Source organism: Ailuropoda melanoleuca, chromosome 5 (assembly GCF_002007445.2).
Source record: "Ailuropoda melanoleuca isolate Jingjing chromosome 5, ASM200744v2, whole genome shotgun sequence".
Taxonomy (NCBI): domain Eukaryota; kingdom Metazoa; phylum Chordata; class Mammalia; order Carnivora; family Ursidae; genus Ailuropoda; species Ailuropoda melanoleuca.
In genome coordinates, this window is record NC_048222.1 from 6,801,616 (window position 1) to 6,812,933 (window position 11,318).

Sequence of the window (11,318 nt, forward strand, 5' to 3'; positions counted from 1 at the left end):
GGTCACCATCTCCGCACTGTGAGATCGAGCCCTGAGTTGGGCTCCGCGCGCTCAGCCTGGACTGTGCTTGAGAGATTCTCTCTCTTTCTCTCCCTCCCCCTCCCCCACTTCCCTCACTCGTAGGACCAGCCCCAGCATGTGTGCACCCTCTCTCTCTCTCAAATGAATAAATAAGTAAATAAATAAATAAAGTCCTTTTTTTTTTGGAAGCATAAACAGTCAATTTTATTGGGGTCAGACCAGGAGTCTGTGGGTCTTGAGGACCTCTGTGTATTTATCAGTTTTCTTCTCCACATTCTTGTCGGCCTGTTTCCATAGCCTCGTGAGCTGCTTTTCCTTCTGGTAATGGATCTTGGTCTTCTCCTTCCTCTTCTCTTCCAAGGTGGCTGTTACTGCCTGGTACTTCCAGCCAACTTGGTGAGCCAGGCGCCCCAGGTAAGCAAACTTCCACGTGGGCTTCAGGTGCACCACCTTGAGGACAACAGGAGCCACCATCCGCTTTTTCTTGTCATAGGGTGGCGGGAGCCCATCAAACACCTTGAAGTGGTCCAGGGCAGCCTGGCCTCACTTGGTCTTGTGGAATAGCATGTCTCCCACTGTCCGCCAAAAGATGAGTGTTCGGAAGTGGTAGGGGCCATGGGATGGGTTGGTGTTCATGTGCTTGTGGAGGAAGGCCAGGTACTTCAACTTGATTCTGTAGAAATTGCCAGAAATCTTTTTTTTAATTTAATTTTATTATATTATGTTAATCACCATACAGTACATCCCCAGATTCCGATGTAAAGTTTGATGGCTTCATTAGTTGCGTATAACACCCAGTGCACCATGCAATACGTGCCCTCCTTACTACCCATCACCAGTCTATCCCATTCCCCCACCCCCTCCCCTCTGAAGTCTTCAGTTTGTTTCTCATAGTCCATAGTCTCTCATGTTTCATTCCCCCTTCTGATTACCCCCCTTTTCTTTATCCCTTTCTTCCCCTACCGATCATCCTAGTTCTTATGTTCCATAGATGAGAGAAATCATATGATAATTGTCTTTCTCTGCTTGACTTATTTCACTTAGCATTATCTCCTCCAGTGCCGTCCATGTTGCAGCAAATGTTGAGAATTCGTTCTTTCTGATAGCTGAGTAATATTCCATTGTATATATGGACCACAGCTTCTTAATCCAGTCATCTGTTGAAGGGCATCTCGGCTCCTTCCATGATTTGGCTATTGTGGACAATGCAGCTATGAACATTGGGGTGCATATGGCCCTTCTCTTTACTACGTCTGTATCTTTGGGGTAAACACCCAGTAGTGCAATGGCTGGGTCATAGGGTAGTTCAATTTTTAACTTTTTAAGGGACCTCCACACTGTTTTCCAGAGTGGCTGTACCAACTTGCATTCCCACCAACAATGTAGGAGGGATCCCCTTTCTCCACATCCTCTCCAACAATTGTTGTTTCTTGCCTTGTCTATCTTTGCCATTCTAACTGGCGTAAGGTGGTATCTCAGTGTGGTTTTGATTTGAATTTCCCTGATGGCTAATGATTTTGAACATTTTTTCATGTGTCTGTTAGCCATTTGTATGTCTTCATTGGAAAAGTGTCTGTTCATATCTTCTGCCCATTTTATGATTTGTTTATTTGTTTCTCGTGTATTGAGTTTGAGAAGTTCTTTGTAGATCTTGGATACCAGTCCTTTATCTGTGGTGTCCTTTGCAAATATATTCTCCCATTCCGTGGGCTGTCTCTTAGTTTTTTTGACTGTTTCCTTGGCTGTGCAGAAGCTCTTTATCCTGATAAAGTCCCATAAGTTCATTTTATCTTTTATTTCTCTTGCCTTTGGAGATGTGTCGTGAAAAAGGTTGCTCTGGCCGATGTCATAGAAGTTGTTGCCTATGTTCTCCTCTAGAATTTTGATGGATTCCTGTCTCACATTGAGGTCTTTCATCCATTTGGAGTTTATTTTTGTGTATGGTGTGAGAGAGTGGTCAAGTTTCATTCTTTTGCATGTAGCTGTCCAATTTTCCCAGCACCATTTATTGAAGAGACTGTCTTTTTTCCACCGGATGTTTTTTCCTGCTTTATCAAAGATTAGTTGCCCAAAGAGCCGAGGGTCCATTTCTGGGTTCTCTATTCTGTTCCATTGGTCGATGTGTCTGTTTTTGTGCCAGTACCATGCTGTCTTTGTGATCACAGCTTTGTAGTACAGCTCGAAATCCGGCATTGTGATGCCCCCAGCTTTGTTTTTCCTTTTCAACAGTTCCTTGGAGATTCGGGGCCTTTTCTGGTTCCATACAAATTTAAGGACTATTTGTTCCAGTTCTTTGAAAAATGTCCTCGGTATTTTGATCGGGATAGCATTGAAAGTGTAGATTGCTCTGGGTAGTATGGACATTTTAACTATGTTAATTCTTCCAATCCATGAGCATGGAATATTTTTCCATCTTTTTATGTCTTCCTCAATATCTTTCAAAAGTGATCTATAGTTTCTAGCATATAGGTCCTTTACGTCTCTGGTTAAGTTAATTCCAAGGTAACGCATGGTTTTTGGTGTTATTGTAAATGGGATGGATTCCCTAATTTCTCTTTCTTCAGTCTCGTTATTCGTGTATAGAAATGCAACTGATTTCTGGGCATTGATTTTGTATCCTGCCACCTTACTGAATTGTTCTATAACTTCTAATAGTTTGGGAGTGGATTCCTTTGGGTTTTCCATATAGAGTATCATGTCATCTGCAAAGAGAGACAGTTTGACTTCTTCTTTGCCGATTTGGATACCTTTGATCCCTTTTTGTCTTCTGATTGCTGTTGCAAGGACTTCTAGTACTATGTTGAATAATAGTGGCGAGAGTGGGCATCCTTGTCGTGTTCCTGATCTTAAGGGAAAGGCTTCCAGCTTTTCCCCATTGAGAATAATGCTTGCAGTAGGCTTTTCATAGATGGCTTTTATGAGATTGAGAAATGTACCCTCTATTCCTACACTCTGAAGGGTTTTAATCAGGAAAGGATGCTGTATTTTGTCAAATGCTTTTTCTGCATCAATTGAGAGGATCATATGGTTCTTGAGTCTTTTCTTGTTGATATGATGTATCACATTGATTGATTTGCGAGTGTTGAACCATGCTTGCATCCCAGGTATGAATCCCACTTGGTCATGATGGATAATCCTTTTAATGTACTGTTGGATTCTATTAGCAAGGATCTTGTTGAGGATTTTGGCATCCATATTCATTAGAGAAATCGGTCTGTAATTCTCCTTTTTGAGGGGGTCTTTGCCTGGTTTGGGGATCAAGGTAATATTAGCCTCATAGAATGAGTTTGGTAGCTTTCCTTCTGTTTCTATTTTTTGAAATAGCTTTAGGAGAATAGGTATTATTTCTTCTTTGAATGTTTGGTAGAATTCCCCAGGAAAACCGTCTGGGCCTGGAGTTTTATTATTTGGAAGGTTGTTTATCACTGACTCAATTTCTTCATAGTTAATTGGCCTATTTAAGAAATCTATTTCTTCCTGTTTCAGTCTTGGTAGTTTATAGGTTTCCAGGAAGGCCTCCATCTCTTCCAGATTGTTTAGTTTTTTGGCATATAGCTGTTGATAAAAGTTTCTAATAATCCTTGCAATTTCAATGGTGCTGGTCGTGACCTCTCCCTTTTCAGTCATAATTTTAATAATCTCAGTCCTTTCTCTTTGTTTTTGGACAAGTTTTGCCAGTGGTCTATCAATTTTATGGATTCTCTCAAAGAACCAGCTTCTAGTCCTGTTGATCTGCTCTACTGTGGTTCTGGTCTCTAATTCATTGATTTCTGCTCTAATCTTGGTCAACTCCTTCCTTGTCAGTGGGTTAGGCCTGTCCCTCTGTTGCTGTTCCAGTTTCTTGAGGTGAGAATATAGAAACTGCATTTTAGATTTTTCTATTCTTTTGAGTGAGGCTTGGATGGCTATGTATTTCCCCCTTAGGACTGCCTTTGCAGTATCCCATAGGTTTTGGACCGTTGTGTATTCATTCTCGTTGGTCTCCATAAATTGTTTAATTTGTTTTTTGATTTCCTGGTTTATCGAGTCATTCTTGAGCAGGATGGTTCTTAGCCTCCAAGTGTTTGAGTTTCTTCCAGGTTTTTCCTTGTGGTTGAGTTCCAATTTCAGAGCGTTGTGGTCTGAGAATATGCAGGGGATAATTTCAATCTTTTGGTATTGGCTGAGACCTGTTTTGTGTCCCAGAGCATGATCTATTCTTGAGAATGTTCCATGGGCATTTGAATAGAATGAGTATTCTTTGGTTCTGGGGTGTAGTGTTCTATATATATCTATGAGGTCCAACTCGTCGAGTATGGCATTCAAAGCCTTTGATTCTTTGCTTAGTTTTTGCCAGGGTGTTCTGTCTATTTCTGATAGTGGGGTGTTGAGGTCCCCTACTATTACTGTGTTCTTATCTATATGTCTCTTTATTTTGGTTAAGAGTTGGCTTGTGTATCTTGCTGCTCCCCTGTTGGGGGCATATATATTAATAATTGTCATATCCACTTGTTGAATACTTCCTTTAAGAATAATATAGTGCCCTTCTGTATCTCTCTCTATGGCCTCTAGTTTAAAATCCAGTCTATCTGATATGAGAATTGCTACTCCAGCTTTCTTTTGAGGTCCATTTGCGTGGAAGATGGTACTCCATCCCCTTACTCTAAGTCTGAATGCATCTTTGGGTTCAAAATGAGTCTCTTGTAGACAGCAAATGGATGGGTCATGTCTTTTTATCCAATCTGCAACCCTGTGGCGTTTTATGGGAGAGTTTAAGCCATTTAGATTGATAGAGATTATTGACAGATATGATTTTAATGATGCCATTTCTCTTTAAAGTCTTTGTATCGGTTGTGACTTGCTGCTCTGTATCACTCTTGGGGCCTTTTTACCTTTATAGAGCCCCCCTTAATATCTCCTGTAGGGCTGGTTTCGTGGTTACGAAATTGGTTAATGATTGGCGATTTTGGAACGTCTTTATTTCTCCATCAATTCTGAATGACAGCTTTGCTGGATAAAGGATCCTTGGCTGCATGTTTTTCTCTGAAAGAGCTTTAAAAATGCCCCCCCAAGCCTTTCTCTCATTCCAGGTCTCTGTAGACAGGTCTGACGTAATCCTGATACCTTTGCCTTGGTACGTGAGAAATTTCTTTGCCCTGGCCGCTTTCAATACTGTATCCTTGGATCTAATATTTGCGAATTGCACTATGACATGCCGTGGCGTAGGTTTGTCCTGGTTGAGCTTGGATGGGGTCCTCTCTGCCTCTTGGACACGAATGCTTGTTTCCCTTGCTAGATTAGGGAAGTTTTCAGCTACAATTTGTTCAAATATCTCTTCTAGACCTCTGTTTTTCTCCACCCCTTCAGGGATGCCGATGATTCTGACATTGGATCGTTTCATAGAGTCAGTAATCTCCCGTAATCTACATTCGTGGGCGTGGATTTTTTTAAGACCAGCTTCTATTTTCGTTTTTTCTTCTACTAACCCATCCTCCAATTCGCTAACGCGTTCCTCTGCCTCGGTGACCCTGGCCGTCAGAGCCTCTAGTTTTGACTGTATTTGGCCCACTGAGTTTTTAATTTCTGTCAGATTCGCTCTCATTTCTGCCCTTAGGGATTCTATATTCTCAGCAACGCTTTCTCTGATGCTTTTTTCAAGTTTACTCATCATCTTGACCATTGTTGCTCTGAATTCCATTTCTGATAATTGGGATACATCCATATGTATTAATTCTGTGGCCGAGGCCAATTCTGTGGCAGAGGCCACAGACTCATTATCTTTTCTTTGCTGGGGGGGACTTCTCCTTCTCGTCATTCTGATGAAGAGAGATTGCAGGGTTGTCCAGAGCCCAAGTGTTGACTGGGACCCAGGCCGTGCGCCCTTGTTTTATAGAGATCTTAGGGATGTGGGCTTCTTCCTTAAAGAGTTTATTTATTTATTTGAGAGAGAGAGAGACAGTCAGCAAGAAAGGGAACCCAAGCAGAGGAGTGGGAGAGGAAGAAGCAGGTTCCCGGTGGAGAAGCCCGATGAAGGACTCCTTACGGAGCGTTGTGATCACACCCTAATCCGAAGACAGGTGCTTGGTGACTGCGCCACTCAGGCGCTCCGGGTTGTGGGCTTCTTGATTTTTCAGCCTGCCTTCTGGGGGAGGGGCCTGCCTGCAGGTACTCAGAAAACCCTGTTTGGGTAGAGTCTCTGTGTCCCTTGCGAGGGGGGATGGGGATGGGCACCCTGTGAGCCGGTATTTCCGGGCTTTTGTTCTCTGGCGGCTTTCCCTGGCGGTTTGCTATGCCTCTTCTGAGAGAGCAGCAGCGGCTGAAATTCAGCCTCTGTCTCAGAACAGAGGGATCGCGGATCGTTCTCCACTGATGTTCTGGCCACTTTAACTCTGTTTCTGTTGGTGCTGCTCAACCCTGCAGCATCCCGGGCTGTGCGCCCCACACCCGGCGTCCCAGCCCTCACTTCCAGGGCCGGCACGTCTCTGTCCTTTGTGTTTCCAACCCCGCCCGCCGCCAGCCGCCCCGCGCGGGCTCCCGGAGCTCCCCGTCTCAGTCTGGTGTCTCACGGGTGCTGACCGCGAGTCCGCCTGCTCCCCCGTGCAGGTGGCCCTCCAGCCGCCAGCCGCCCCGCGGACGCTCCCGGAGCTCCCGGTCTCAGCCTCGATCCAGTGAGCACACCGGAGCTCCGGAGCTCCGTGAGATGCTTGGTGGTGCACGCTCCCGGCTCACGGACTCAGTCTGCCGTTTCCAGAGTGCGGGTCCGCGGTCCGCCCGCTCCCCGGTGCAGGTGGCCCGCCAGCCGCCCTGCGCGCGCGCTCCTGGAGCTCGCGTTCTAAGTCTGTTGTCTCGCGGGTGCCGTCCGCGAGTCCGCCTGCTCCCCCGTGCAGGTGGCCCGCCAACCGCCAGCCGTCCCGCGTGCGCTCCCGGAGCTCCCTTCTCAGCCTGCTGTCTCAAGCGTGCGGGTCCGCGGTCTGTCCGCTCCCCCTTGCAGGTGGCTACCGCTTCCCGGCGCCCTGACACGGCGGCTCCCTCCCCCTTCTGTTTAGCTTCCGATATCTGTGCGCGGTTTCACGGCTCCCCGCTTCGTACCTCAATACTCAGCGCTGGAGATGTTCATTTGTAGAGATCCAGATGTATCTTCCTGCGTCTCAGGCTGATTCCGTGGATGTTCCTGCGTCTGGTACCTATCCAGCTCAACTCAGGGGACCGGCTGAAAAAGGGGTCCCCTACTCCTCCGCCATCTTAACCTCCTGTCGAAATTGCCAGAAATCTTAATGCCCTCACAGTGCACAACTACAACTTCTGGCCCAGAAGCACCTGTTTGGCCATGATGGTCTGCAGGCAGCCCAGGAGATGGCCTCGGCCATCCAGCACCATGACCTGCCCCTCCACCATCTTTGGCAGCTGCCGGGGAAAGCTAAATAAAGTCTTTAAAAAAAAACAGAAATCACTTTGGGGGCACCTGGCTGGCTCAGTCGGTAGAGCATACAACTCTTGATCTCGGGGTTGTGAGTTCAAACCCCATGCTGGGTGTAGAGACTACTTAAAAATAAAATCTTTAAAAAAAAAAAACACCTCACTTTTTTAATTCAAGTCATAGTGTTAATTCTGTAATTCTCCAGCAACATTCTGGGAAGGCTGTGTGGTTGATGGAGAAATAACTGTATCAGGGCTCCCCAGTCAGGTCTCTATGACCAGCATAGACGCACAGGTACACATCATGTAAGATAAGGACGGAGAGCACAGACATGGAATCAGACAGCCCTAGCAAATCCTAGTATCCTGCTTCCTGAAGCAATGAATTTGGACAAGTCATTTAAAATCCCTCAATTTCAACTTTTCCAACCTGGAAAGGGCCCAGCAAAATAGCTTCTAGGGTGGCGAGAAGAAAAAGGGCCATCAACGAGGTAGTGACCAGAGAATATGCCATCGATATTCACAAGCACGTCATTGGAGTGGGTTTCAAGAAGCGTGCCCCTCAGGCACTCAAAGAGATCCAGAAATTTCCCGTAAAAGAGATGGGAACTCCTGATGTGCACATGACACCAGGCTCAACAAAGCTGTCTGGGTCAAAGGCATAAGGAATGTTCCATACCATATCCATGTGCTGTTGTCCAGAAAATGTAATGAGGATGAAGTTTCACCAAAGAAGCTCTACACGTTGGTTACCTATGTGCCTGTTACCACTTTCAAAAATCTAGTTAATGTGGATGAGAACTAACTGCTGATTGTCAAATAAGGTATACAACTGAAGAAAAAATTCCTCAACGTCAATTTCCTAACTGGAAAATTGGGTAATGGTATCCCAAATGACAGTGACAAAGATGATAAACGAGATGATGTGTATGTGTAAGGAGAAGCAGGAAATAACATTCTCTCTAATTACTCTTGGCTCTAGTACATGAGTTTAGAAGAAATACTTTGATGGGCTTCTTTGGCCTAAGACCCCAAGACTCAAGCTCTGCTATCAAAGTAGACTGCCTTCTAGGAAGGGTGAATCCATTCACTGAAGGCCTTTTGCTTTTCTGAATGCTGAAGAGGGTCTGGATAGACAACGTGTGATGGTTAGGAGCTGAGGGACGGAGTAAATCTGAGGAAGAAAAAAAGAATTAGAGATGTTGGTGTTGAAGGGGTGTTAGGATGTGCTGGAACTGGCTTCTATCGGCTTCCTAGGACTGATCCTTGGCATCTCCTTCCAGCTCTGTGTTTGGTCATACTGTGTTGGTAGTATGAAATTAACCATGGTGAGAATATTTATACCATGGCACCTGGCTAGCCTACAAATGAGCCCTTCCCACCTTCCAAAGACCTGCTGAGTAAGTATTTACAGCACAACACTGGATAAAATATCGCCATGTCATTAGGGTACCTGGGTGGCTCAGTTGGTTAAGCATCCGACTCTTGATCTCAGCTCAGGTCTTGATCTCGGGGTAGTGAGTTCAAGCCCCACATGGGGCTCTACATTGGGCATGGAGCCTATTTAGAAAAAAAAAAAAACCCAAAGTGGAAAAAAATCCCAAAAAACCAGAACTATCCCTATGTCAGAGCAACAGGGATATCTAAGGGAGATTTTTTTTTTCAGATTGTTTACTTCTCATTCTTCCCTTGACATCTTTAGTAAAGTCGCTTTTATTCACTATTGGTTTATGCAAGTAAGTTCTTGAAGGAGATGGGGACAAGGGCATAACTGTTATCTAAGTACTGACAAATGGTAGCAAGAATTGCCCTTATTATTCATGACAACCATAACAAATGGTGCTTTTCTTCCCCCATGAGAGTGCTAATGTAGCTGCCTTCCTCAGGTACAAAGATTTCATTCACCTGCTTCCTGGCAGAACATAGCTCAGGACCCCCAATTATGAGAGGCCATGGTTCCATTTGAGTCCCGTGTGAGCAGGGACGCACTCTCTGAGGTAATGACAAGTAAGCTGAAGTCTAGAATAAGAAACCAAGGGAGAGTAAGAGTGGGAGGAAGCAAGCAAAAGCATTCCAGGCAGAGGCAACTGCAGCTTCAAGGGCTCCAAGGCGGGGAGAAGGACAGGTGAGAGTGGAAAGTATGAATGGGCAGAGAGTGGCCAGAGATGAGGGTTCCACATAGACAGAGATCAGCTATGCTAGGCCTTCTACACTGTTAACCACCAGGGGAGGTTTATTGCCCTCAAGGAACTCGTCAGGGATTACGATGTCAAATTTCCTGATGCTCACCATGGCTAAAGCTTGGTTGACAGATACGATATTAATAAAGGATGGCCTTCAGGGTATGGAGCGCGTGCTTGTCTCCAAAAATGTATCCGTGGTTTGAGTCGGATGAGCTGAGAGCCAGACTGCACTGTTGAAGGTACTGTGACTTAATGCCACATGATCACGTTAAGGGATATGTGGCAGCCAGGATCCAAGATGACCCCAGTGATGCTCAGCTCTCTCTGTTCTCCTCCTACACTGAATCTGGCTGATAGGACACTGGGGAAATGACACTATGTGATTTCTGAGGCTAAGACATAAAAGATATTGTAGCTCCCATCTCTTTCTTTCTTGGATCATTCGCTCTGGGGAAGTCAATGGCCATGTCATGAGGACACTCAAGCAGCCCTATGGAGAGGTCCACATGGGAAGGAAGTGAAGCCTCCTGCCAATCATGGCACCAATGTGCCAACCATAAGAGTGCACCATCTTGAAGTGAACCCTCTGGTCCCAGTCAAGCCTTCAGATGACTATCGCCCTGGCTGACATCTTGATTACAACCACGAGACATCCCAAGCCAGAACCACCAAACTAAACTGCTCCTGAATTCCTGATCCACAGAAAAGGTCTGATATGATGAATGTTTACTGTTGGCTTAAACCAGTACCTTTTGGTATTTTGTTATGCAGCGGTAAATTAAAGCAGACATTATAAGAAACAATCCTGATACACTATTTGCTAGAATAACAATAACACTATTTATCAAGGGTATTGTCTAGGAGTTTTGGCAAGTTAGTTGACCTTGCTACACCACGGGGTTTTTTTTCTGTCAAAAGAGACTAATTAACAGTATCCATTTTTCAAAATGTGTTTAGCATTAACTGGAATAATAGGTGTAGTTAGTTTAAAGAATGAAATGGAATCATAAATAGCATATAGTAGCAGCACAGTAAGCGTCATCCATCATTATTATTTGCTGTTATTTGTTATGACTATTATTTTTTAAATTTTAATTTTAACCAAATCTGCTTCTGCTCCCGTATTTCAAAATCAATTAGCAGCACAATGATCTCGTCAGTTGAAACACCAGAAACCTGGATATTATCTTTGACTGATTTTATTCTCATTCCTTACCTCTAATCAATCATTATGTTCTACTGATTATATCTACTGAGTACTTTCAGACTATTTTCTTTATCCCATGCCTTAGTTCAGGCCTCTATCAACTCCCATCTGGACTATTAAATAGATTCCTAAATTGTTTCCTGTATCTAATCTTATTCCTCTGGAAACTGTTTCTCACACTGCAGCCAGTGGTCTATCTATAACCTAATGCGATAAAGCCATTCCCTGGTTGAAACCTTCCACAGGCCCTCTGACAAGTCCATAAAGTCCAGTCTCCTCAGCATGACCAATAAGGCCTGTCAGGATCTGGCCATCACTTGCTTCTCCTCTTATTAACATTGTGTTCCCAAGTGTCAATTCTCTTATTTGTTGCCTTTGGTGTCTCTCTTCCACAGCGTTGATTTTTCTTAAGTGTTTGGTGGTCTTTGCTTTTATTTTTTCTTTCTTGTAAATATTTGCTGGTGGCTCTAGATTCAACAGCTTATTTCCATGCCCAAATGAGGCTTTCTGGT

At 44.6% G+C, this 11,318-nt stretch overlaps 1 pseudogene; it reads right to left on the reverse strand.

Moving 5' to 3' along the window:
- Window positions 1-216: 216 nt before the first annotated feature.
- LOC100463594 lies at window positions 217-8,189 on the reverse strand (annotated as a pseudogene).
- Between the last annotated feature and the right edge of the window lie 3,129 nt (window positions 8,190-11,318).